The sequence below is a fragment of the Ursus americanus genome, chromosome 26 (assembly GCF_024610735.1).
Source record: "Ursus americanus isolate L20-20 chromosome 26, mUrsAme1.1.p, whole genome shotgun sequence".
NCBI lineage: Eukaryota > Metazoa > Chordata > Mammalia > Carnivora > Ursidae > Ursus > Ursus americanus.
The window spans coordinates 6,121,690-6,146,349 of record NC_142152.1 but is presented as its reverse complement, the minus strand read 5'-3'; the positions used below and the strand labels follow the sequence as shown (position 1 = coordinate 6,146,349).

At 39.1% G+C, this 24,660-nt stretch overlaps 1 protein-coding gene across 3 annotated transcripts in view; it reads left to right on the top strand.

The window, feature by feature from the left end:
* GNG2 (G protein subunit gamma 2) overlaps positions 1-24,660 on the top strand; it is a 117,228-nt gene that overhangs the window by 26,465 nt on the left and 66,103 nt on the right. Inside the window, exon 1 of one of the 3 annotated variants that reach the window (XM_045810373.2) lies at positions 1,132-1,324. The exons of the other annotated variants lie outside the window; for them this stretch is intronic. The gene's annotated coding sequence lies outside the window, so the exon portion shown is untranslated. Of the gene's footprint in view, positions 1-1,131; positions 1,325-24,660 lie in introns of those variants that run through there. 3 annotated transcript variants of the gene reach the window in all.

Sequence of the window (24,660 nt, the reverse complement as noted above, 5' to 3'; positions counted from 1 at the left end):
GTGAAGTTGATTTTACTTTGCTGGAAGGTTGGTAACTAGAAATACCTAGTTTGATCGATCAACAAGAACTTACCGAAAGCTTTTTATGTGTCAGACACTCTACTAGGTATTATACTATATTTCTTTTCTGTGATAGCCATGCTTTTAATTAGTTTTTGTATTAGGAATAGATGTGTAAGATTTTTGAAATTCAAGCAGTCTTTGAGACAGGCATAAATGAAAAATAGAAGTTTCTTTCCAAACACCAATTTCTAGCCCCACTCCCTGGAGGTTACCACAGTTAATAGTTTCTAGTGCATCTTCCAGAAATGTTCATCTTTTGGTTAATCTGTATTGGAAAGGTGAGTGTGATAAGTGCCACTAAACCATCTGTTAGTAAGCTGCTCTTCTGGACTAAATCTTTTAATTTGGAGATGCTACTTGAACTTCTTTTTAAGCTGTGTCTTTTGAAAACTCAAAAAATGTCAGCACCAAAGTGATGCCAGTAGAGCATAGTGGGAGGGAGGACTACACTGAAGAATGTTACTGTGTAATTTTAGCGTCCCTCAAATTTACAACTTAAGTAATAAACCTTAAGGTAGTTCTGTATAATTTTCAAAGTCATCTGGAGTACATTATCTCCCTGGATCCTGTGGATGACCCTGTGACGCAGGGATTATTTATTTTACGAAGAGGGAGCTGTGGTTCTCAGAGGTTAAGTAAGTTGCCTGTGAGAATAGCTGACGAGGGATATGATCAAGACTTGACCCTGAGTCTATTCCAAGTTTTATTCTTGAGCCAGACTGCACTGGTAACTGTGAGGAACAAAGAGGCCCGGGACACCTTGGTGGCTCCTTCATGAGGGGCTGTGCTGTAAAGCAGATGGGCGCTGGGCTTGCGCTCGAAAGATCTGGTTATGGAGTCATTCTATTCTGCCCCAGGGCCATTTAATTAATACAGTACATACAAATTCGGATGGCTGACACTCTCCTCACAGTTTCCTCACTGGCTCTATTCCTGTTTGTTTGTTTGCGTAATACTGGCCACAAGGGTGGGGACTTGACCCAAGCAGGGGAAACCACAGTATTTCACCCCTAGACCACAGGAGTCGGTTCAAAGGGTGGACATGTGACCCAGCAGGGGCCAGTAGGTTCTTCCTCTGGAATATTCCAACCCAAGTTGAGGATGAGGTCCCATCCTTTCTCATCTCAAGGCAGTAAGAGTCACATAAGGCCATGTTTCAGTCTGCTGAGAGAATGAAGTCTGATGCACAGAAGGGCAGCAAACGAGAGACAGATAAAGGGAGAGAGCTCACTAGCCACTGGAGACCATGAATTCAGTTGATGTGAGTCAATACATTTCCATTTTCCATTTTTTACTTAAGCAAATTCAAATTGCTACAAAGAGTTCTGAATGATATCTCCAGGTCTGTGTTCTCATCCATAAAATGGGGGTTATAATATTTGCCCTATGTCGGAACTGCTATAAAAATTAGTTGAGATAATGACTCGGAAAACACTGTAAATTGTAAAATGCTGTACAAATGCAAAGCGTATTATTCATTGATACATTGCATTGACTTAGGAAAAATCAAAAGCATGAATTTACCACTCATTTGGAAAATAAGAGGTGAGAACTTTGTAAGAGCCATCTGGTGTTATGCAAAATTAAATGGAAGCTGCCAGAGTCCTCCAGATTTTTTTTTTTTTTTAATCTTCTTTCAAATACTCCCTGAGTTCCTTTAGGCAGTCATAATGAATATAAGGCTAGAGCTTACCTTTCTGGCTCAAGTTAGTTCAATGAGTTTCTCTTTTTCATCTGTGGCTTGTAATCAGTGGGAAACACGCACACACCCACACATGCGTGCACACACGCACTCAAACTAAAGTATCATATTAATATTTCAACATCTTAGCCTTTTTCCTTAAAAGCTTGGTGCTACGTGATATTATGCCTTCATTAGAGAAAAATCATCAAAGAAAATCAGCCTTCAAGTAGTTATTCTAGTTATAGAATTTTCTTTATTTGGGAACACTATAGTTGGGTTAATTCTGGAGATGGGTCGTTAGTTGTTTTGTGCTTAGATGGGATCAGATCCGTCTTTTTCCTTAATGGACTTACATCCTTGATAGAAGCTCTCAGTAATCAAAATCTGGTTGAGATTATAATTTATGTCTGACACAGAAGCATCACTTTTATAGCATTTTTTATTATATATGATAATACCTCTCAATGAAGGAAAACAGATGGTACCTCTGAAATCTGCTCTCTTTCTTAGATTTGCCATTTAGGCAGTTTTTATTGTAGCAAACATCTCTTTCTTCCTATTGATTGTTAGACTCCCCCCAAAAGTGGCTTAAAGTCTCAATCTGAGTAATATATGCAGAAATGTGGAAGGCACCATGGAAATATGATTTGTAAGCATGAAGAAGATGATCTAGCAACCTGAAAATGTTTTACATCTCTCACATTTTAAAATCTGAGAAATGCATCTGCCAACCTTTGCCGTGCTCGTAAACCCGGTGAGTATGTCTTTGCGTTACATGACCGCCAGTGCAGTAAGTTTGAATCCGTGGCATTTGAGCTCTCCTTTCCACACCTCACCTAGCCATTGTTTATTTCTGCCTGGGCTTGATATCAACCTCACGAATGTCAATGTTTTCATATAAATCAAGGACTTGGAGTAAGTTCATTTTCTGAATAAGGCATATTCTTAGCCCTCAGAAAATGTCTGCTGTACTGGAAACAATCGGCATCCTCAAACTGGTTGATTTTAGGAGAGCTTAAGAAAGAGAATATTTATGAGGACGTGGGCAGAATATAAGGAAAGTGCACTTCTCTGGGGCTCCTTTACAGTCTATGGGACTGAAGGGATGAGGGCTGGGAGGAGAGGCCTCCTGAGAGAAGCTATAGCCTCCAGGAAAGGTGTGGAGCCGGATTATAATGATTCTGGGGGCAGGGATCCCGGGAAACCTATACACTGGACTCCCTCTGAACTGCTTGTGCTCCCTGTTGGCCAAACCCAACTGGAAGACAAAGAGCCAGGAAGTCTGCTGCTGAGTTCATACAGTTTAGTTTCCTAGGGCATAGAGCTTGGTGGGGTGGGATGGAGAATGGGTCTGAAGGGCAAATGGAAGATATCTAGCATAGTGAACCTTCATTATGAAAGTCTTGCATGAAAGAAATGGCATTCCTTCCTCCCCCAGATTTATTTATCTTACAAAAACAATTGTTTTTTTTTTTTTTAAAGATTTTATTTATTTATTTGACAGAGATAGAGACAGCCAGCGAGAGAGGGAACACAAGCAGGGGGAGTGGGAGAGGAAGAAGCAGGCTCATAGCGGAGGAGCCTGATGTGGGGCTCGATCCCATAACGCCGGGATCACGCCCCGAGCCAAAGGCAGACGCTTTACCACTGTGCCACCCAGGCGCCCCACAAAAACAATTGTTTTAACCACCTTGCATTTTTTTTCAGTCCTTTTACTTAAACCAGGTTATAGCCCATGATCAAATGGGCCCAAGCACAATGGTAGCATTTGGACAAAGTTCAGCTGTGTATGTGCTAAGATGATCTGGAGGCTGTACAGAGGTGAGGGGGCCACTCTGGTGCTTGTCCCATACAGAGAGGGGACGGCAAACTCAACCTAGAGCTCAAGTTTAGTGCTAGGGTTGGCCAAAAGTAGATAGACACCTCAGAGCAACTTTGAATAGTCCACATTCTTGGACCTCCCATATTCAAAAGAGGGACCTATTATCCCAGTGAAATGCAATGCTCAGCTAGTGAGTTCAATGGCCAGTTTTATTCAACTTGCTTTTAATCTCAGATGAATTATTTTCACTTCTTTGACCCAGGGACCAGGATTACTTGCCTTGATCTAATCCAGATTAACTACTCTCATCCACTGAAAATGAATAAATCAACTGACTCGGACAAATCCCCATAATTGGAGAGGTATTTGTGGCAGCATACCATGACAGGCAAAAGAAAACAAATTTGTAATACCACGGTAAAGCATGATCCTCTTCTGTGGGCCAGAGCATTCCAACTGGGGAAATGCTGGGACACAGGGATTCCAGAAAAAAGAGTTGGGTCTGTAATAGGAACAGTGAGTGGCAGTGTGGTATAGAGAAAAGAAGGTGGGTTTGGGGGTTAAGATTAAGGGGGGCGCCTGGGTGGCACAGCGGTTAAGCGTCTGCCTTCGGCTCAGGGCATGATCCCGGCGTTCCAGGATCGAGCCCCACATCAGGCTCCTCCGCTGGGAGCCTGCTTCTTCCTCTCCCACTCCCCCTGCTTGTGTTCCCTCTCTCGCTGGCTGTCTCTGTCTCTGTCAAATAAATAAATAAAATCTTTAAAAAAAAAAAAAAAGATTAAGAGCTCTCCGTTTAATATCGACAGCAGCCACTTTGGCAGATTATTGAATTCTCTATCTCAAGTTTCTTTGTGTATAAAATGAGAATAATTTGACTTCTTACAAAGTTAAAAACCATATATGCAAAACAAAGGCAGTCTTTTTCACACAGTAGTCCTTTAAATACTTTTTTGGAGGGTATACTCACTTTTTAAAAAAGTTTCTTAACATTATCGAGGTATAATTGGCATACAGTAAATGATACATAATTAAAGTTGATGCGTTTTAACTGAACACACCCGGGAAACCCATCAGCACAGTCAACATAATGAACATTTCCATTCCGGAGTTCCCTCATACCCAGTAACCATCTTTCCTTCCCATCCCCATCTTCAGGCAGTCACTGATCTGCCTTCCGTCACTCTAGAAGAGTTTGCATTTTCTAGCATTTTACATAAATGCAATCATATTTGTTTTTTCTAGCTTTTTTTTGCTCAGCATAATTGCAGGAGACACATCCGTGTTGTAAGGATCACTAGTTTGTTTCTATTATTATGGCGTAGTATTCTGGTGGATTGGCGTGCCGCAGTTTGCTCACCCATTGGAGGATATTACGCATTACGTCTTGTTTCCTTTTCCCTTCTTCTTCCTTCACTAATAGCGTAAGAAAAAATTCTCAAATATTCCATGTTAGCATAGTTGATATTTCCATCGATACCCTCTGGGACTAGGGTGTCTTACAATAATTGGGTGTAAATTGCAGTTATAACAGTAATTGTGTTTATTAATCCCTGGCTTAGGTTGATTCTGAACTAAACCTCAGTTTCTTCTGCTTCCTCGGCTTTCTTTTGCTCTTCAACAGAAGTAAGCAACTTGGAGGATACAACCCAAATGTCCATCAATTGATCCCTGGATGAAATTGTGATATATCTATACGATGGAATATTATTTGCATAAAAAAGAATGAAATACAGATTCATGCTTACAATGTGGATAAACCTTGAAAACAGTATGCCAAGTAAAAGAAACCGGACACAACAGGCACATGTTATATGGTTCCATTTATTGAAAGGTCCGGAACAGTCAAATCCATAGAGACAGAAAGTAGATTAGTGGTTACAGGAGCTGGGGTGGCAGAGGGGGAAATGGGGTGAGTGCTAATGGGTATGGGTTTTTTTTGGGAGGTTGATAAAAATGTTCTGGAACAATAGTGATAGATGCATAACTGTGAATATTCTAGAAGTTACTGCACTGTATACTTTAAAAGAGTGAATTATATACGGTGTGTATATTATATTTCAATGAAGCTGATACTTTAAAAAGCAGTCGTAAAACTGGAGAAAAAATTCAACAGCAGCAGCAATTAATTTCCCTTTTTTTTATTTGCTAACGGAAAACTTAAGGCTATTTTCCTTATGGATCATGCTGCACCTGCATTTCCAGATCCTGAGTACCACGTGGACCTTTCTAGCCCTAATGCTAGAAGTAAAAATGTCACACCTGTAAATAAGTCATATTTTGGAGGTGGCTCAGTATCATATTATTTTGGTTTACTTGAGATGATGAAGGGCCTATAGCTACCTTGACTTTTTTGTCTTTTCCTTTTAAAAATAACATGTATTCAGTTTGTCTAATCACCTTTTCCTCTGGCCTCAGTTAAACTAGATGCAGGATATCCTGTCGGTAAACCATCTTAGCTAAATCAGAGTATTTACCAAACTCCTAACAGCAGTAGACAGAATAGAGTGAGTAAAGTCAAAGTCCAAATATTCAAAATAATCCTTGGAAAGGAAAAGAAGCCAGTATCTCAGAGTTAGTAGTGATTCAGTCAGGGGTATAACTTTGATTTCAAGCAGCTGTAGAGGATGGGAATCAGGGCAGATTTCCTCCCTTTCTAATTGCTTCCTTTACCTGGTGAAACACCGCCTTATTTAGAATACCCTTAGCTGCCCCACTGCTGTGAATCAGGACCAACACCGTCATGTCTGGACATAGAGCTCCAGGTGGTCTACTCTCAATAAATCTGTGTTTCCTGGGTACTCACGGTTTGTAGTGAATAAAAGTCATTTCTTTCCTACTCTTAGCCATCTTAATAGCCATGGTTTGAGTTTTGGTGTCATTTAATAATAATGTGAGTGAAAGGTATGAACCCAGGGTGAAAGTAGAGCCTGTGGAACTCTGCTCAGGAACGTTACCTTTGGTTTTTGCTGTAACTTAGCAAATGAAGTTTTCCCAAGTGAGGTGGTGTTTATCTTGGATTTTCTGTGATATTCTGTCCCACTTCCGGTGCACTACAAAAAAATTGCGTGAGAGAAATTTCTGTTTTACCTTGACCCTGGAAGGAGATGGCTCCCAGGAGTGTCCATCCATTTATGTAGTCATATCCATCCATTCTAGAAATATATAGGGCTATATTATATCTATTCATTCTAGAAATATACTCATTAATCTATGTATTAAACATCTATAATGCAAAATATACTGGGAAGATGTTTAAGTGACTTCTTCAGTAGTAGAACAGGCTTTGTAGGCATAAGCAGACATTGACCTAGATTCTTTCTGTGTGTGTGTGCATGTGCACGTGTGTGCGAGTGAAACATACCATACATCAGAAGAATACATGCATGTACACACACATTAAAGACAACTAATAAAACAAGCACACATACAGTTCCCCATCTTTCCCCCTACTAGCTTTATTGATAAGTATCACTTTTAAAGATTCCTATTTTCTTATCATTGTTCCCTTCCTCCTTTCTCCCCGTTCCTAGAAAGCCGTAATCTGGACTTTTTGTCATTCCCCTGCCTTTTTTTTTTTTTTTTTTTTTTTTTTTAGTGTTGCCTGTTTCTGAAATGGAATCATGCTTTTTCTCTCATTTGGAATTTATTTAACATTATGTTTTGAGATTCACACAGGTGGACATATGTAGTTATAGTTCACTTATTTTCACCACGATCAAAGAGTAATTAGTATATCAATATTGCTCCTCCACTGTATGACATATACCACACTTGATCCGTTCTACCCATTTTGGTGGCTTCAGGCTTCTTCCTCTCATGAAAATGCTGTTCTGTACCCTCTGTACAAGTGTCCTAGTCGTCATCCAGGAGTTTTCTAAGACATGGTGCTTTGGAGTTCAGTTGCTAGGTCATAGAATACGCAAGGTTTAACTTTATTAGGTAATGCCGTATTGTTTTAAAGTGGTTACACCAATTTATTCTTAATTAGTAGTGTAAAAGTGTTTTTGTTGCTGCCCTTGCCAATACTTAACGTTCTCCGAATTTTCGTTTTTATTAGTCTTGTTGCAGATGTATTCTGAAATTCTTTTTTTTAAATAACAAAGAATTGGTTCGGGTTTTCGCTTTGAACTATCTTGGTGAAAGAGACAGGGAAATAAATTGGTTTTTGTTTGCTACATTTGATAAAGTTAAACAGACCATTGCTATAGGGGCACCTGGGTGGCTCAGTTTGAGTGTCTGCCTTCAGCTCAGGTCATGATCCCAGAGTCCTGGGATTGAGCCCCACGTTTGGGATGCCCTGCTCAGTGGGGGAGTCTGCTTCTTCCTCTCCCTCTGCTCCTCCCCCCCCCGCCCCCGACTCATGCTCTCTTGCTCTTTCTGTCTCTCTCAACTGAATAAATTAAAAAAAAAAAAAAGAAAATTAAAGACAATCGCTATGGATTTTGCCCCTAGATATAGGTGTTCAAGTAATATGCAGGCTGAGCTTCTTATTTCTTTGCTATTTTTCTTTAATTTTTTTCTTTATTAGATGTTTTTAATTTGCAAGTTTAACAGGTAAGGTGTGTGAAAAATTATTTACCCTTTCCTTCCTTATCTCCTCCCTTCTCCAGATAACCAGTGTCAGTGCCCTGGGCTGTATCATTTCACATTTTTTTTCATGTGCCTACATATGTAATAAACATATGTTAGGTTGTGACCTACTAAATTGACATATTATTAGATCAAAAGCAGTTGAATATCAGCAGTTTTGTATAGCTCCATCACACACACCTATCAGCAGTTTCCTACAGAAAAATAACACACACGTGCATACTGTGTTTTTGAAGATTTCTCCAATGTAATTATTACCATCAACTATGTTTTACATGACAAATGTCACAGACATTCACCCAGCTCATTGGTATGGATCTGACTCACTCATGTTAATGAGTGTGTAGTGTTCACTGCGCTGTCCCCCATGGAGAGAAATTAACAGTGTCTGCCTCGGTTGTGATTGTATTTCCCCTGATGAGTATGTCTTTATACTCTAGTGCTTCACTCTGGTTGATTGCCAGGGCGGACGTGGGGCATGGGGAGGGGTGTTGTCGAGTCAAAGGGCACAGAGATCTCAAACTTTAAAATACCTTACCTGATTTCTTTCCAAGAGTTACACCAGTTCAGGCTCCCACTAGTAAGTATGAAATTGCTCGTTTCCTATATTCCGGTGACCCCTGGGTATTACTATTCTAAAGGATGAAGAATGCTATTCTATTTTAATTGATATCTCTTGAATTTCGGTGAGGTTGAGCATATTTTCATATGCTTTTATTGCTCTTTTGCATTTCCTCTGCGAATTTTCATAAGAATTCTTATCTTTTGCCCATGTTTCTATAAAGTTATCTGACTCCCTCAGTTTGTAGGGGGCTTTTCGTTTATTAGTGATAATAAGACTTTGTGTGTTGTAGTTACTTATTTCCTGGTCTCTCGTTTGCCTTTGATTTTGTTTATAGTCTCTTTTGCCATACAAAAAATATTTTTTATATTTAGTCACATATGTGTATCTTTTCCTTTATGGTTTTTTATCTTGCTTAGGGAGGTTTCCTTTATCTAAGGTAATATATATATTCTCCTAGCTCTTCTTCTAATACTTTAATTGATTTATTTTTATATGCATATATTAAATCCATCTGGAATATATTTTGTATATGGTGTCAGGTAGAAATATAACTTTATGTTCTTTCAAATGTGTATCCAGTCTAACGACACCATTTATTTTAAAAACCCTCTTTTCTGTACTGAATTGCAATGCCACCGTAGTCCTATATTTTTTACTTATTTTAATTTCTGTACCTTGCATTATAGTTCCTGGGACGATCTTCTATTCCTGTGTCAATATGATACTATCTTGATTCCAGTAGTTTTGTTTTAGGTTGTAATATATAGGAAAGCAACCAAGTCCCATTTCACTCTTCTTTTTCAATATTTCTTGGTGTTATTTGGCTTTTTTTTTCATATAAACTTTAAGTTCATTTTGTTACAGTCTAAAAAGGAGGTAACAACCATTGGAGATTTTAATTAAAACTGCATTAATCATATGTTATTTGGAAAGGATCAACTTTTTTTATATTCTTTATTTTCCCAGGTCTCTCTGTTACAAGTCTTGTTTTATATCTTTCAAAAATATTTTATAATGGTTTCCAAATAGACACTGAACTTTAAAAAAAGAATGTGTTCCTCAGTGTATAAGAGTTTTTGTTTTTTCAAACTGAGGACCTCAGAGGGGAGGGTAGTAAGGAGGGCACGTATTGCATGGTGCACTGGGTGTTATACGCAACTAATGAATCATCGAGCCTTACATCGGAAACCGGGGATGTACTGTATGGTGACTAACATAATATAATAAAAAATCATTAAAAAAAAAAAGAGTTTTTGTTTCTTTTAGAACTGGAAATTTGTTTAAAAGACTAGATGTAAGATAAATATAAAAATACATAGCTTTTCTTCTCTTAGTGCTAAAACTTGTTCTTAGAGTAGAATACAGAGGAGTTCCTTATTCCAGTCCCCAGGGATAGATGTGATAAGCTGACTTAAAGAATAGTAAAGAAGGGCTTTGTGCCACTTGCTCTCATTCCAACTTTGCTGCTATGGCGCCACATTATTGCAGGTGAAGGCGGCGCTCTGAGCTTTGTGTGGTAAGCGCGTTGTTTCTTCATTTGGTTCTGGATTAGCCAAGACTTTCTTAAAAGTAGGATCTTAACAGAGGAAACTAATCATTTACATTTTAATTTTCTTTGAAACATAACTTTATCTGTTGAACAGAGGCTCAGAAAGAAAAAAACCTTAAGTTATAAGGTGGGTGAGGAATATTACTTATTGTAAGAATTTTATCATCAGTTTAAAAAAATACCTGCAGTACTCCTGTATTTACTTTTAAAGAGTGGAATTTACAAGTAGAAATTTCTTACCTCTTAGAAACCAATGGCTTAAGTAGCAGTATGGACAGTCTTCTTCATAGTAAATTTGTTAAAATACCGATGAAAATGTCTCAGAAATCTTCAATAAAATAACCTTAGTATCCAAAAATTAAAAAAAAAAAGTGAAAAAGAATTTTCAAAATAGCCAACTAATTTTTTAATGTTGGAACTCCAAAGAACAAAATTACAAAAGAGGAGGAAAAAAATAAATTTTAAAATTGTCTGATACAGAACAACCAAAAGAGTCTGTTTCAATAAATGACTTAAATATACTCTACATGATAATAAAGAAAATGGAAAGCCATGAAACAAAGGCCATGTAGTAAAAATTGCAGTACAATTAAGGACATTTCTAGAAGTAGTAAAGAGTTTACATAGAGAACTTCCAAATAGTTAATTAGGGAAGTATGCTTATTAACTATAGATTCAAATCCAACATTAGATGGCTTAAGTAAATATGTATAAATAATGGCAGACCACAATGATTCATTTCTAGGATTGAGCACAGTGTTTTAACTTAAAAATAATAGAGTAAGTACTTAAGCTGATTGAAGAAATACATTTTAAAGAATCAACAATCGAGGGTAAGAAGTGTTTCCAGAATTGATCAGAGGCTTAGCCTGTACATGGATGTTAACATCTAGAGAAAAATATCAAGACATTACTTATAACATTTTCAAACTTCAGTGAGGAAGAAATCTTATAACATCTGGAAGAAAGGCCAGATAATATTCAAAATACTGATTTCAGATGCAGCTGCATGGAGACCATAAACTCCCCAGGGAAATGAAACATCTGCAGTTCCCTTTATAGAAAAAATTATCCAGGCAAGATGTCATTCATTTGGGAGAGCTAAAGAAAGATTTTCACATATCCCACCAACCCTAAATAGTCAATGACCTTACGCTTTGGTTCCCAAATAGGAATTTCTTCATATTGTGGCTGCCTTATCAACTCTTGGTATGAGAGACTAGAAACCCTAAGTAGGAAGGATCAATGCTTCTGACCACAGGCCCATTGCAGAATAAGACTGTGATTGGAAACTTGAAGGGAACTACTATTTACAGAGTACTGCGTATCAGGTTCTTTACGGTACATCATTTCGTTTAATCTTGGCACCTCTGGTGGGATAATCCCCTTGTTCCAGATGAGAGAACAGCCTCGGATTAAATAACTTGCTTTGTTAAGTAATAGCCAGAATTTGAATACATGTCTTTCTGACCTGCAAGAAAAGTAGAAGTTTCAGAATAACAGTCCGAACACAGAATGAAATAAGATGGAGAAGGGCTGCAGCCTCATAGCTCAAATGTTCTTTTTTACTCATAAAAAGAAGCTTAAGAATTTTGGGGTTTTATCATGGATATAACTAGAAATCAACCGAAAAATGAATTTGATGATTGTCATGATCATATGCATGTGTGTGTGTTGATGTACAGATCTGGTTTAAGTAGAAATAGTTTTATTCAAATGCTTTCTTCCCAACATATTTCAAAAGAGATGAGAGTATATATACAGTGTTTAGTTAATACCAGAGGCATGTATTAAGCAAAAATAAGAAATAACAAAAATAAGAGGAAATAATGTTAAATGATGGTCCAAATATAACAATCATAACAGATATAACATCCCATGTGAAAAAGATGGACTTAAAAGGTCATATATTAAAATATAAGGTAGGACTATGATGCATTAATTAAATAATAAGGAAACTGAGAATAGTGATATCTGAGAACTAATATCACAACAAAATGGCTAAAGGGGAAAGTGTTAGAAACAAAAGGAACAAGCAAATAACATTGACATGCACAAGTGGTGGTATTATGTTGGGTTCTGCTTTGGGTGGCATCGTTCCCAGAGTGAAGGTTGACTTATTTTGGGGCATATTCCAAGAGCCCTGAGAGCCAGGGAAGAGCTTTGGCCTCTTGAAATTTAGGAATAAATGTTGTATACCTCCTGGTTTACTAACACAGAGTAGAGTTAGACAGGCCTTACCTGGACTATGACATAGTGGAGTCAGACCATTCATTCACGTACCTCTAGGAAATCTGTGCATTCCCGCGGGGTGATCATCTTGGAGACAAAGACACTTCTTAAGGGCAGCCAGCTGTAAAAGAGATTGTTCCAAAGCTAATAGGAATGGAACTGGATTTGGAGGCAGGGTTGCTGCATCGCACAACTCTGGGGAGAGTAAGTCTGTGATGTGGAAGGGGTGATGTTAGAATTAAGAGCTGTCAGATGAGCAGGTTATATGGTTGGAACCAAGTCTCCAGTTGAATCCACACTCTAATGGTAACTTCAAGGAGAGATGGATTGAAAAGGTTGATGACAGAGTTCTTAGGTGGAGGAATTAGTGATCAATTTTGCTTTCTAAGGACAAAAGCCTGTCTGTAACGTTGCCTGTCTTTCCCTGAGTAGATTCCCAAATAGTTTGGGGTCCCTTCTCACCTGGTTCTGAGATGACGGGGAGCTCTTTTGGTGAAAAGCTAGTTGGAAGTGAACTTGGCCACATAGAGCATGTGATTGGCCTCACCGTGTTTGAGGCCAGAGTCCCATAAGGTTATAACAGCTGCATGTCCCACAATGTGCTAAAGGAATAGTGTTTTAAAGGAAGGTCATGGGAAATATCTGCATAATAGCAACGTTCTTTTCAAGTTCCACTTTGAAATGAAGCTGTTGGGAGACAGGCCAATATGAAAGGGGCTCTATCAGCAAAGAGACCCCCTGACTGTGGCTTTAATGCTCTTCGGCTCTTCTCAACAAGATTCTTGCTCTCTGGGTATTGTTTTTCATTTATCCTATTTTCCATTTTTGGCTTGGACTTCTCAAGCAAATTGTCTCTGTCCTGTGGTTACATATGTTAGAGACCACAGATTCTAGTTTGCAGATCTCATATTCTGAAAATTTTGGAATGGTATTCTTCCAACCATTTCCCCCAAGCTGCCTTTGAAGCTAATATTATTGCTTACAAATGATGGCGAAATATTTAAATTATACAGGAAAGAACAGAGAATTTATTTATTTTTCTTAGTGGTTCTTTTGAATGACTTGCGTAGCGAATTTTAAGAGGAGGAAATAGCTCCTGCATTTAGGTTTTGCTGGGTCTCCCATAGATGTGCATCGGAGTAGATATATAAAAATGAACACCACAGACTTGGCCAGGAGAAAAGATTGCCCTCATAGTTCTTTCCTTGCTCCCTTATCCCCACTTAATAAAAGTGAAAAAATGCAATAAAATAACATGAAACAAAGCTAAAAAGATCACTCATTAAAACAAGAAAGAGAAAATTGTCAAAATAATAGTGCCAGTGAAAGCCCCATGGAACAAACAAAATAGCCACAGAGGACAAAGGAAAGTTCTTTGTCTGAATTAAAAATAACTACAAATGGTAGGATATGCATTGAATACAAATGTGAGTTTCACTGCAGAGCCCGCCAGCTCTGTAACTGCGCAGCCCCTGAGATGGGGTGCCTTTGCCACCTTAGGGAACAGCTTCCCAGACAAGTGCTACCAAGTCACTGTCCCCTGCTAAGTACTAGAGTACCTGGACATTGTCAACCCTGCCTTCAAGTTTCCTGCCCCTGAACCATGAAGGTTTGGTGGAAATAATATAGGTAGGGTGGTTCAGACCAGTATTTAATAAAGACCTAAGGTTCTGATATATTTCTCCTTCAGTAGCAGTGAGAGATGGGAAAGAAATGGGAGGAAAGCTATTTGTGATAAAATCTCCATCTCTGAGAGTGCTGCCTTAGCTTTCTGGAAGCCCATCTCTACTGTGGAATTGACCTTCAGGGATTTGTGTCCCAGCTTGTTAGAGACTCTTCCCCTGTCTCTAAAGCACACTCCTGCTTCTGACACCTTGCTGGCAAATAAGAGTTTGCTTCTGGGCTCTCTGGGGGAACTCAGTGTCTTTCCCGGTCCGAGCCCATTGCTGCCCATCTGCTCTTGTGCGGCCTTGCTTCTGATCCAACCATTCTTGGGTGGAGCCCACAGACTCTGAATGAGCCCCTTCCCTGGGGCTCAGGCCGTCCCCAAACCAGATCTTAGCTGGAACTGAAGCAGGAATGGTACCAACAATAAGGCAGAATTGTGATTTACATCAAAATTATGGGTAGAAAAAGGAAAATAAACATCTTGGGTTTTTTCGAGGTTTCGTTTTTTGAAATCGTGGTAAAATACACATAACATAAAATTGACCATCTTAACCATTTGCAAGTGTACCGTTCAGTATTATTAAGCACATTCTCCTTGTGCTACCGTCACCACTAACCATCTCCAAAACTCTTTTCATCTTATAAAACGGAAACTCTGTGCCTATGAAACAATAATGCCCCATTCCTCCTTCTCCCCAGCCGTTGGCAACCACCCTTCTCCTTTCTGTCTTTATGAATTTGACTACTCCAGATACCTCGTGTAAGTATTTATATACAGTATTTGTCTTTTTGCGACTGGCTTATTTCACTTAGCTGAATGTCTTCAGGTTTCATTCATGTGTTAGAATTTCCTTTCTTTTGAAGGCTGAATAATCATATTCCACGTTTTATTTATCCGTTCATCTACGGATGGACGCTTGGTTTGCTTCCACCTCTTGGCTATTGGGAATAATGCTGCTATGAACATGGATGTACAAATACCTCTTCAAGACCCTGCTTTCGATTCCTTTGTGTATATACCCAGAAATGGAATTGCTGGATCATGCGGTAGTTCCATTTTTTGCTAGTGAAGAACCACCATACTGTTTTCCACAGCAGCGGAACCATTTTATAGTCCCAGCAACAGTGCAGGAGGGTTCCCTTTTCCCCACATCCTCACCAACACTTGTTATCTCTTGTCTTTTTCGTCTTGGCCATTCTAACAGATGTGAGGTGATGTCTCCTGGTTTTGATTTGCATTTTTCTGATTATTGAGCATTGTACAGTATGCTTATTGACGATTTCTCTTTTTTGGAGAAAAGTCTGTTCAAGTCCTTTACCTATTTTTTAATCAGCTTTTTTTTTTTTTAATAATTAAGCTGGAGGAGTGTTTTTTTTTTAATGTATTCTGGATATTTAACCATTATATGATTTGCAGATATTTTCTCCCATTCTGTGGGTTGCCTTTTCATTCTGTTGATTGTGTTCTTGTTTGCACATTTTTATTTTTGATGTAGTCTAATTTATCTATTTTTTTCCTCCTGTTATACACATAGGAAGTTATAAAAATCTATTCTCTACTTGAATACATGGAAAGTTTCAGTAAGAATGAGGAAATCAAAAATCCCATCAGATGTCACATTTTATGACCATAGTACACCTCACCCCAAAACAGTTATAAGGAAAGTACTATATATAAAATAATTAAGTCATAGATGAGCAGTACCAAGGAAGAAATTATCACTTTCAGGATTGTTTTATTCTTCATTTATTTTGTTCCTCGAATAAAGAAAACTGCTAACTGGAGAGAGAAGAGAAGGGGTCTACAGTGTTTTAGGATAGGAAGAAGCAAAAAGGCAGTGATGTTTTGGAGAAACTGTGAATAGCAGATGATTTGCATATGCTGTTTTATTCATTTCTTACAGCAGGGCTGAGAGAGGTGTTGGCATTACCAGTTGACGGGATAAGGCCCCAAGCCACAGTTACTGAGCAGCAGAGCTGGGATGGGAACCAGAAGGCTGTTTTTTCCTGACCTATCACCAGTGAACTAATTGTTAACTAATTATTAACTAATAGTTAACAATTTCCTCTGAAATGTTAACAGGACACTTGAGTATAACAAAATTATTCCAAAACTAATTGGTAAAAATGAACTTTCAAACCATTAAAGAAAAAGAAATAAGGATGATTCCGTATGTATTATAATGTCCTATAATTCAAAATAGTGTGATGTAGAATTAGAAATGGAAATAGATTATTGTGACAGAATAGAGACCTCAAGAATAAGCTTTCATACACTCAGGATTTAATATATAATACGCTGAACTTAAACAGTTGTCAGGAAAAAGCAAATCATCATTTCATTAAAGCTGAGATTACTATAAATACATGTTTAGAAAAAGTAATAGGGGGCACCTGGGTGGCACAGCGGTTGAGCGTCTGCCTTCGGCTCAGGGCGTGATCCCGGCGTTATGGGATCGAGCCCCACATCGGGCTCCTCCGCCATGAGCCTGCTTCTTCCTCTCCCACTCCCCCTGCTTGTGTTCCCATTCTCGCTGGCTGTCTCTATCTCTGTCGAATAAATAAATAAAATCTTTAAAAAAAAAAAAAGTAATAGACCAGGGGTCCCACACTAGCTAGTAGGAGTTTTGTTTGTCCTGAGGTGTGTACTTGAGCGTGTGTGTGTGTGTTTGTGTCTGGATTTGAATGCTCCCATGTTGGACATCTAGGCTGCAGTTTGCCAAGGAATCTACCATTCCTTACAATTCTCATCTTGTCACAGTTACATGTCTGTGCCTACCTGGCCCATCTGCCATTTAAGCTTATGACTTCTGATGTGTACTCATTCTAGGTGAGCGTTTCTCACCTAGGATTGTAAAATATATCAAGCATCAGAATCACATGGAGGTCTTGTTAAAACACAGATTGCTGGGCCACAGCCCCCAGAGTTTCTGATTCAGGAGACCTGGGATAAGGCCCAAGAATTTCCATTTCTAACAAGTCCCCACATACAGTGTAGTCCCTGGACTTGAGATAAGTGCATAAATTGGAAATAAGCATTTAGAGACTTTTATACTTTTAAAAGGAACTTCTATATAACAGAGTAACTTGGATTCTATTGAATCTAGTAATAAAATATGGGCCTATATTTTCTATGACTTTTTAAAATTTCACTTCTGTGAAAATATATTTTTACTGAATTTTATAAAAGCACTGGTCCACAGGGATTGGAAATTTAAAAACCAACAAAGGAACAAACAACATGTCCACAGCCACAGATTGTCTGAGAAGCACTGTCACCAGAGTTCTGCCCAGCTGGCATTTCCCTTGGTGCAGTCACATGATCTGGGGTAGGCCGCAGCCTGGAGGCCAGAAACTTGATCTAGTAGAGGGACCAGAGTTGACTTAAGTCACAACACAGACACACGCTGTCAGTTCCACAAAGAACTGGAATGTAAAACCACATGCCAATGGCAGTTTATTAATCCAGAGAAACTGCCAACTCGATGGGTTACTCATATTGGCCTGACCAGTGAATCATTTCCCTGCCCGCGAAACCAACTTGTAATCCAGAGGTTACTCAGTGAGCATGAACATGGCAGGAAAAAAGGGCTAGGTAAATGGTTTGTGTGTTAGTGACATCAGGCTGGTTGCCTGCTGAAGACGTGGGGGTACACCTGCTGAGTGCACCCCGCTTCCCCCCGGTCAGTGCTTTGGTAGATGGACGGTTACTTATGAAGCTTCCATTGCTGACCCACCAACTTCCCCGTCCTAACTGACAGGTGATGAAAGTAATTCAGTCAAGTTACTGTCGTCAACCTAGCCAGCTGTGTCTGGAAGTAATTTTGTCTCTTTGATGATGCCTTTGCACATCTTCACCACAACCCATTAGGTTATGAGTGTCAGAGTCAATTTTGAAAAAGTTGAGAACATGAATCTCATACACATACATAGGGAGTACATGCCAAGGATTTAATTAACTTGTGAAAGGAAACAACAAATGGAAAACCTGATTTGAAGAATACAAGAAGTGTATATGGTCAACGGAAGAAGGAATGCTGAATATCACCAAGTTCCATACCAAACTGGCTAATATTCTATTGAGTAATTAAGGCATAAGTCTGGGGGTTAGTTTTCCAATTAATTAATTTGCATTTCTACCAGAAAAAAAAAAATCATCTGTAATTTGCCAGTGTCCTATCAGTGAATATCTAGCTTCATAGAGTCTGGGCCCTAATCAGCAGTAAATCAAAAAACCATTCTTCTCCGCAGGGTCAGATGAAGCCAGGGGAGCTCGTTAGACCACGCTCTTATATCACATTGAAAGGGCACATGAATCTTTCTGCCTTATTTGAGTTTTGGAAAAAGTTTTGTAGCAGATTTAATAGCTTTACTCTCAGAGAACAGTCTGTTTCCTTTTTCCCAAGTCCTGTGGAAGAGGATAAGCTGGTCTGAGGGCAGAGCAGAGGGAAGCTTTTCAGTTACTTAATTGTCACCTTTCTGAGCTCCTCCCAGCCAGAGTGACTTGGCCTTAAAGGAATTTGGATCTACTGGTTGTCTAATTGCCAGAAAGAGTAGCTCAGTATTCATAATTGGATAGAAGTGATGGCGTAAATTTACCCAGAGGCATTTAAATGCTCTCGTCAGCTTGACTGTGGGTTTTGCTTATTTAGGTTAGATATTCAGCCAGTGCATGCAAATTTCAAATGTGGAGCATTGAAGGATGATTCCAGTGTGTTCCCATGTGCCTGGCAGGTTGGCCACCTAAGGTGTTTAGGAATGCTTAGGATCTGTTATCTAAGCAGATGTCAAATCTGTAGGAATTACATTTCTGAATAATCATTTCACATAAAACACTGATTTGGGGCTGGCTAGGCCTAATAATCAGCCAGTACATAGCAGTAGAGCTGCATCGGGTGTTAAAGTCCTGAAATGTTTTCATATTGGTTGATGAAGAGAAATGATCTCTCCATTGAGATTAAGAAGTATCTAATGATGTCTCCCATCAGTGGCTGTGGAGGTGGTAATGGACCTGGGAGGAGCACTGCACAGGTACTCACAGCCCCAACAGCCACTGAGTGGCTTGGAAGGCAAAAGTTGAGGGGTGTGCAGTGCCCTGCCTCTGGCCTGTGGCTCCCCAGAATTGGTAGGGGTGGCAAAGTGGTCACAGGCCCCTTGGGGGTCACTAGCATCCAGGTATATACCAGTTGTGAAGAGCCTTAAGCATGTCCAGGAGAACAAAGATACTGGAGATGTAATGACTGTTAATACAATGGTGAAGTCATTGACATGGTTCTGATGTGGTTTGAACACAGGCATCGCTTAGCTAGGTGACAACTACGTTAAGATTGCAACAGCTTGTAAAAATCAAGTGATTTGGAAATTTCTAGAATGTTTTGGTGAATTATTTTCTGCGTAATATATTATTTATGGATATATAAGGATATAGTTAATTTAGCAAAAAAAGGAATGTTAAATATATTTTATAATAATGTAATAAATAATTATTACATATTAATATTTTATCTGCAGTTAAATATTTTGAATATGACTTTTATTTCTGGTGATATAGAACTTAAAGTTATTCAGTCAAACCATCAAAACTAAGGAAAAAAATGAAATAAGATTTTGATAATAGGTAAAGATTTATTGTCTAAATTTGAATAAAGTGCTTATTTAAAGCTAAAATGATGACACAAGCCTCCAATAGGCAGACAGTTGAATGTTAGCAGGCAGTTTGTATACAAGTAAAAACAGGGCAAAGGGAAGTTCCCTAAGTGTAGGGACAGTGTCCGACACAGGCCTGGTCTCCCGGTGGGGACTTGATAAATGTTAATTGACTAAGTGAATGACTGAATCAATATATGAAAAAGCTTTTCATCCTCACCAGTAATTAAGTAAGTGCAACTAAAACATTCACGAGATATAATTTCACACCTATTAATTTAGCAAATTAAAGAAATAAAACCAATGGCAGAGAACTACTGGGGAAACAAGAAAAACTTGTCACCACTTTCTGAAAAGACCTAATTAATATATTACTAGCAAGCAGGGCTGCTTACTTTCTTCACCCATTTTGGGGATTTATCCTTAGGAAACAACGTTAAAGGAAATGAAAACTGTCTTTAAAAACATTTATAGTAAAGCTGTTTATGATAAAAATTGGAACCAATCAAAATATCCGACAGGTCGGTGAAATAGTATGCACTCATTTGAAATGATACATGTGAGCGTTACGTATAGAAGTTTAGAAAAAATGTTAACTAATATGCACAGTCTGTGTGCAGCCATGTTTGGAAACCACACAGCATCTGTCTGTGGAATGACAGTCTAAGGGGCAATGGGGAGTATCTAGATGAAAAGCTGTCAGGATGTAATTTTTATTAAGCTGCTTTTGCTTATGAATGAACAAGAAATCTTAAAAAATTACCTCCGTTACAGATTGTCAATATAGGATGTCACTAAAGATCATCGTTAGCGCATTAATATTTAAGCCCAAATGTATTTTCTGAAGGTTATTTTCTCCCTGCAATTTACATTGCTCCTCAAAGATTTATGATACCTAAATTCAAAGTGAGGATGTGTAATAACAGTGTTCAAAAGCAGTTCATGGTCTCCAGAAAGATTTTTGTGAACAAAGTACAGTCAGTCCTCCTTATTCGCGGATTCCACGTTTGTGAATTTGCCTACTCACTAAAATTTATCTGTAACCCCCAAGTCAGTCCTCATGACTCTTCTGTGATAATTTGCAGGCAAAAACAGAATGAAAATACTGAGTTGCTCAACACACCATACACCCAGCTGAAGTCAAACCAAAGCAACATTCTGTCTTTTTGTTTTAGCTGTCATACTGGAAATAAGTGTTCTTTCCATGGTCTACTTAGTGCCATGTTTTTCATATTATTTTGCCTTTTTTTGTTGTTGATGGTAATTTTACCATGTAAAATAGCCCCCAAAGCATAGTGTTAAAGTGCTGTCATTCCCAAGTGCAGAAAGGCTGTTGTGAAGTGCCTTTTGGAGAAAATACATGTGCTAGATAAGCCTTGTTTAGGTATGAGATATAGTGCTGTTGGCCCAGTGTTCACTGTTAATGAATCAATAATAAAGTGTCTGTTTTTTTTTTTAACTAGGCTCCATGTCCAGCGTGGAGCCTAACACGGGACTTGAACTCATGACCCTGAGATCAAGACCTGAACTGAGATCAAGAGGTGGAGGCTTATTGCACTACTGGGTATTTACCCCAAAGATACAGACGTAGTGAAGAGAAGGGCCATATGCACCCCAATGTTCATAGCAGCAATGTCCACAATAGCTAAATCGTGGAAGGAGCCGAGATGCCCTTCAACAGATGACTGGATTAAGAAGTTGTGGTCCATATATACAATGGAATATTACTCAGCTATCAGAAAGAACGAGTTCTCAACATTTGCTACAACATGGACGGCACTGGAGGAGATAATGCTAAGTGAAATAAGTCAAGCAGAGAAAGACAACTATCATATGATTTCTCTCATCTATGGAACATAAGAACTAGGATGATCGGTAGGGGAAGAAAGGGATAAAGAAAGGGGGGGTAATCAGAAGGGGGAATGAAACATGAGAGACTATGGACTATGAGAAACAAACTGAGGGCTTCAGAGGGGAGGGGGGTGGGGGATCAGGATAGACCGGTGATGCGTAGTAAGGAGGGCACGTATTGCATGGTGCACTGGGTGTTATACGCAACTAATGAATCATCGAGCCTTACATCGGAAACCGGGGATGTACTGTATGGTGACTAACATAATATAATAAAAAATCATTTAAAAAAAAAAAAAGAGGTGGAGGCTTAACCAACAGAGCCACCCAGGCACCCCTAAAGTGTCTTAAAAAATAATAATAAAGTGTCTTAAATAAGGTGTCTTTAAACAGAAATACGCATTAAATAAAATTATATATTGATCAGTTGACCAAATAGTGTGACCAGAGGCTCCCAGGAACCTAGCCCTGCATTTCCCTTAGATGCAGTGCTAATTAACATTCGCTAATTCAGTGTTCGTGGTAACTGTACAGAACATAACTACCATGAATAATGAGAATTGACTGTGGTTTTAGTGGAAGCCTAAACTTACGTGTTCACATCTGGTCCAATATCATCAAACAAAAGCTTAGGCAAGGCAGAAAAAGACATTTGTTTTTAGGTTATGGTAAATTGTTTTACTCTGGTAGTGAACAAACATAGTTCTAGACCTTGATGACTTTCAATCCCTTTTTTCCTCCAAGATCAACAAGAATATTGTTATTTGAGTAGTGTAGACCTGTGTAATAAATCCTAAGAAGATGGCAGGAACCTTAGGAGATGTATCCAGTAGATTCTTCCTTATGCTTCCATAAGATCAGAAGGTGACTACTACCAATTCTGTGGTTTGGGAAGAACTCAGATAGTGCCAGGGTGCCTGTGACCTAAATCTTAACCAGACAGCCCATGTTGGATATCAAAAGGCTCAAGCCTCAGAGAGCTCTGCTCTGTTCCCCAGTTCTATCCACTGTGGGTGTTCTTTTTTTTTTTTTTTTAATTAAAAGATTTTATTTATTTACGTGACAGAGAGACAGCCAGCGAAAGAGGGAACACAGCAGGGGGAGTGGGAGAGGAAGAAGCAGGCTCCCAGCGGAGGAGCCCGATGTGGGACTCGATCCCAGAACGCCGGGATCACGCCCTGAGCCGAAGGCAGACGCTTAACGACTTGCACTACCCAGGCGCCCCACTGTGGGTGTTCTTAATTACAAGCAGTAGTAACTATCTCGGGTGAATTTTACCATCGAAGGAATTTATCAGCAGGATACGCAGTGCTCGTTGAATCTCTGGGAGAGATGGAGGGTCTTTAGATGGAGAGGATGGAGAGTCAGAAATAACACCCAAATCACACCACAGAGCTGGTCCAGAGATGTCACTGTTGCCTTTACTGGGAGCAAACGCTGTAGCTCACGGCAGCTGCCACCACGCCCACATCCACCATCCCCAGTTCTCCATGTTTCAAGCTTCCATTTTGGAGTCCGGGCAGCAAGTGAGGTGATGTACCTATACTTTTGCTGCAAGAAAGCCAGGGAAGTGAATTTTAGCCTCTGCCTCAAAGTGTAGGAAGAAAGGCAGAAAAAGAAGGGAAAAAGGATGATGAGAGTACCTTACCATCCTGCACAGCCTATGTGAGGGGAGTTCACTCTGTTGCTTCTTTCCTCCTCCATAGTTCATTATTTCATATTAAAGGTTTTGGCCTGGGAATTATGATATAGTATATTTTATATGCCATACTTACTGTATAAGGAGACTGCTTTTCTTTTTGTTTAAAAAGTATATTCTGAAAATGTAAATCTATCCATAAAGCATGATTTGTTTTAATCAGTGAATGGAATCTGCACATTCAGGGAGTGGGTGAAACAAAATTAGAATGCAGTTACATCTCAGTGGAGACCGAGAAATTTTTTATCTCCCTGATCTCCCTATAGCATTTCTAGAACAATGATTCTCAACATATCAATTGGAAAAGTCTGTTTTTTTTGAAGTAAAATTTTACAAATCTCAGTATATAAGTTGTACTTTTAATATCCATTGGTTAAGAATGGTATTAATTGAAGAGTGCTTTTAAATGAGTTCCATTTGATGGATCACACCGGCATCTACTTATATTTGTGAGAAGAGAAGAACATATACGTGTAGACTATATTTGCATGTATGCTGTTTGAGAACTCCTTGTCCAGACTCCATGACTCTATTACCAAGCCACACTGAGGCACAGAGACACCAGCTCCAGATCTGACTCAGGTTGGCGGCCACTGCCAAGTCTCCTTGGACCAAGCTGGCAGTGACTCAGTGGTGCCTTGGGAGATTGGTTCTCCTTGGACATGCTGGCTATGCTTCCCTGACCCCTCATTGACTTTTGAGGTGGTGGTTCAGACACACATTTTTTTCAGTTATACTAAAGTGTGCAATACATGTGTAAGCCATTTTCAAGCAGAAGATAAAAGCCATTCCTAGAATTATTTGAACAGATGCCTGTGGCTAGTTAAAACCCAAGGGTCTTGAGTGGAAAATCACCAGCAGTAGAGCAAAAAAGTCTTCTACGACAATGAAAGCTCATTTCCTTCTCTACACTTGGCATGAAGCAGAATTAAACCTACAGGTGAAAGGAGTCCATTTCTTCTTTTATCAGAGACCCCACTTAGCAAGGAAATAGTGGGCAGCTTTTTCAGCTGTTCTGTCCTTTTCTCTTAAGTATGGGTATGTTCTTGTGACATTTAATGTGAACCATTGCCTAAATCAATAACGTGATGGTTTGATTGGATCCGATTTAAAAAAAACCCAAAGAGGCAGAAGTAAAAGCACGGGATTTTAATTTGAAGGTTTGAGACCAATATCATTTCCAGGCTCCTGTGTCTCTGGTGACCTCCCTTGGATTCATCATCAGTGGTACCCTCCTGAGGACAGGACAAAATGCCCTCTACTAACTTTGGTTGCTGGTCTTTACCAGTTT